The sequence below is a fragment of the Lissotriton vulgaris genome, chromosome 2_1 (assembly GCF_964263255.1).
Source record: "Lissotriton vulgaris chromosome 2_1, aLisVul1.2, whole genome shotgun sequence".
NCBI classification, from domain to species: Eukaryota; Metazoa; Chordata; class Amphibia; order Caudata; family Salamandridae; genus Lissotriton; species Lissotriton vulgaris.
The window spans coordinates 1,706,510,558-1,706,514,615 of NC_141687.1; the positions used below are offsets into that span (position 1 = coordinate 1,706,510,558).

General features: G+C 52.3%; 1 pseudogene; it reads left to right on the plus strand.

Moving 5' to 3' along the window:
* The first annotated feature begins 723 nt into the window (after positions 1-723).
* On the plus strand, positions 724-1,863 carry LOC147733148 (uncharacterized; annotated as a pseudogene).
* The last annotated feature ends 2,195 nt before the right edge of the window (positions 1,864-4,058 follow it).

Genomic DNA, 4,058 nt, shown 5'->3' on the forward strand with positions numbered 1-4,058 from the left:
AACAAACAGTTGCTACATCGGAGTGGTGTAATCTTCACCTAAGAAATAGAAGCAACAACTGGAAGCAGGTGCCCAGATGTCAATTCAATCAAACCCTCATATGCCCTCACATGGCACAGGATCAGTGCCTGCGCAAAGCCCACCAGATATTTTCGATAGCTCCGCAAAACATACTAGACAACACTGGATACACATCTCGATCCGGACATTGATCATTGAAGTAAAAATTGTCCTTCACATGAGCAGGCACAACACAGGACCATAAGTAAGAAGGAGGGGGAAATGGTGGCCAATGGCCAGTCGTTAAAGAATGCCTGGGTGTATGAAATTTCAGGTTATCCCACTTAACACATGCGAAGTTCATTTAGTCCCAGATTTATATTTGCAGTTTCGTCCTCAGCATAAAGCAACACAACGAGAGAAAACTATACTACAACTTGTTGACGTCAGACACGTGGAGATGTAATCAAACGTTCTTTCCATGCACATAACACAACTACAGTGGCTTACCGGTTATCCATCGGAGTCACTTCCCACCTGACTCTGCCACCTGCCTGAGTTGCCTGTTGCTCGCCTGTCACCCATTTGTTGCGCCCACCCATTTGTTGCGCCAGGTGCCCCTTCTTCCTGCCTTAGACAACTGTCACCTGCCAGTACCTTCCAAGTGCCTGTGGCCCCTAGGGCCTGCCTGTCTGAGCCACCTGTCACCCCGTTGACTCACCAATGGCCTTGTTGACTGCGCAGACGTCTCACTCTGACGCTGCTAGCATGGACACGCACCTAACACAAGAAATATGTTCTGGCGAGATGCCCTCAGCAGGCAATGCCAGCCACTGCCCCAAGAAGGAAACCTTTGTTGAGAGTATGCCCCCTGAACAGATAGGGGCAGAAAGTGAGCCCAGTGGTACCCTGTCCAAGACTCTAAGCCCTGGAGGCCAGGAAGAGACCCTACCTGGGGCCATCTGTGGATGAGAGGGGGCCCTATGCCATGGAGAACATGCTGGAGACCCTGACAACTCCTGTGATGCTGGGGAGGGGAACCAAAACCCTAACAACACATCCCAAGATTATACCCATCGAGAGGGATCCCCACGTGCTACACACGAGCATCGGGATGGCACCAAACAAGAGGGGCACCCGGATGCAAGCTTTGGCTGCTACCTACGACAGCACACAAGAGACACCCCAAGAATCAAGTACAGCGTCCCTTGACGACACACACACAGAAGTTCACCCACATGCAAGCACTGGCTGCTACGACGACATACAACAAGAACTTCCGAGTCCAAGCACTGGGCACCATGACGACACACAGCAAAACGGACCTGTGGCCCCAAGCATCCCTTCCCATGACAAGACCGAAAGGGGGCACTCAGATGCAAACATCGGTTCAAGTGACATCACCCAACTCAGAAATCCACTCATTAGCTGCTATGATGACACCCAGCGTGAGGTGTCTTCAGATACCAGCCACATGTGCCCTGGCGTCCCGGAGGACGACATGGCCGGGAGTGCCAAGGCTGAAGCCGCCTTGCACACAGAGGCGAGCCCAGCCGTTGCCCCGTGTCTCCAGCGGCCTTTCCCTCGAGTGCACAGGCCTCGTCTCCGGGGCAACAACCTGCAGCACTCAACCTGGCAGCGGTGACAGGGCCCGGGGCGCGGACAGCAGAGTTGGATGTTAGTTCAACAGGTGGAGCGAGGCCAGATAATCGAGCGCAGGGCGTGGCGGCGCCACCTGCCAGCCCACAGGAATCCCAGCTACTCGGGCGAGCAACGCCAGCAGAGTCCGCAAATCAGAGCCGGCAGCCAGAGAGAGCACCGGAGGCGGCCCACGGAGCACTGGACGTACTGAGGATGAGTTAAGCTGGCCAGTAGCAGCACAGCATGCTTATCTAGTAAATATAGAGAATACACTCACCTCTCCTCTCCCTCCCCAAGCTTTGTTATACAACCCATGGTTTTCCTCCCTCGGCCAGTCCCAATTCCTTCAGCCAGGATACTCGCATTCGTTAATGGCGGGTAGAGACTAGAGAGGCTGGATCAGGATCTGACGTCACGCGCGGCATCCAATAATGGATTGCCCTGCGTTGACCGGCCAATCCTGGTGCCTAGGGGGGCTCATGAATGCTCGCCCTGTGTCGCCTTTGTGAAGCCGGGGGCTGCGGCCAGCTTAAACAAGCACCCCCTTATGGGGGAACACTGATGCGCATGCGCAGGCAAGTTTCTGCCCTAAACATCACTTGCGCGCTATATACCTTGGCTGGCTGTCTGCTGCTGCAGCTGAGTGCGTCACGTGGTCGTGGACTGTCACTCAAGCTGCGCAGCAGTCCAGACCAGCCCCCCCTGCACTCCCCACTCCTGGATAACTCGGGTGATTCCCGGCGGCGCTCGCTCAAACTTTTTAAACAAACAGTGACAGTCACACCAGTTTATTTTATTGCAGCAGCGCATCCATGGGGCTTGTGGGGCTACGCCCCTACGCCCCAATGGACGCACCGCTGCTGCCCCTGAAAGGTCAAGCCAGGCTCGAGCCTGAAGTCTAGCTCCGGTCTTGTTGGAACCTCGAGCCCATAAAGAGCTGAGGCTTTTGCCTCTTTTACTCCAACAGGATGGGGTGTTAGCGCCAGAGCTGCTACTGTGGAACTCGGGAACCAAATCCAAGTCCCAATTTGGGCTGAACATCCTGTGAATGTGCGCAAATCACTTAATCTCCCCTTGCCTTAAACAATGCATGTGACCATGTGTAATGTAACTAACTGGTATTGATATAAAGTGCTCCAGGTCGAGTTGTGTTTTATATTAATAACTGCAGAAAAATGCTTTAAGAGGTACAAGCGAAGCCTTAACATAAAGGAAGCCAAAAAGATACTTATTTAATTTACTGGCTGATTCGTACAGACTGAAACCTGGATAAATCGCAGCGTCCCTGCTTAATTTGAGTGTGATCTTAGGCAAATATTTTATCAAAACTCTTTTCTTCATTATCGCATATGAAAAGTACTTTTGAGTATGAGAACTATCAGTTGCTTGTGATATATAACTTTTAATAGGTACTTCTTAGTGCAGTGCTATATTGTTCACTATTAATGTCAAAGCTTTCATGTGTTAAAGAAATGCACTTGCTTGAACTTTGAAGTGTCTATCACAGTTTAAGTGGTTTGTTGTATGATTTATGTAACAGGTATCAGACTCCAGGACTTGGCTCCTGCATGGGCTCTAAGGTAATTTGTTGTCTCGCCCACCTCTATCTACTCACGGCTCTGTGCCACTCCACCCGCCAAAGCCCAGGGCACGCACCAACATCTCTCGAAGCCCTTTAAATGGAAATATAAAGGTGCAGGTACTGATCTTTAGAGTACCTGTTCGCCGCCGAGAAGTCCCGGTTTTCTCCCATTACTTGAATTGCACAAGTCCTGAGCAGTACAGAGACTTTCCTTTTAAAATTAAAGAAGTGCAGGTACCGGACAGCACCTGCCCCTTTGAAGCACCGCTTATAGGAGAAACAACAGCCACCCCATCCCTTCCCGAGGCGGGCACAGTGAGGGGGTAGAGTCCGTAGGCGGGGCCCAGTGTACTTACAGCAGTGCAGGCCTGGCTCTGGGGGCTTCTCGGGCGGACTCCCAGGCTCCTGCAGGTGCTCTTCATACCGGGAACCCTCGGGTCCCGCAGCAGCTCCTGGACGGCCACAGACGTGTTTTTTCGGTCACTCTGGGCCTCCTTCCTGTCACATTGTCCGATGGTGAGATATGTTGAGGTGCGTCTGATCCCTTAACAGCTCTATGCTTCTCTGGCAGAGTCTGAAGAAGCACGAAGTAGAATCTGAACACGCCACTCCCATGAAACTGCGCGGCGAAGGAGGGTGTCACATAAGTGAGTAAAAGTTTACCCCGAGGAACTAAACAACAAGCATTGGCCGCGCAGACGTAAAAGTAACGCAGCACAGCCGCAAAATGAAAAAAAAACCAAGCAACAAACACGAGCGCCTCGCGTGGAACTGGGCGGGCGCGATTCACTTGCGGGAGCGATAATTGCGACCAGATGGGCTGCGCGCTCCCACG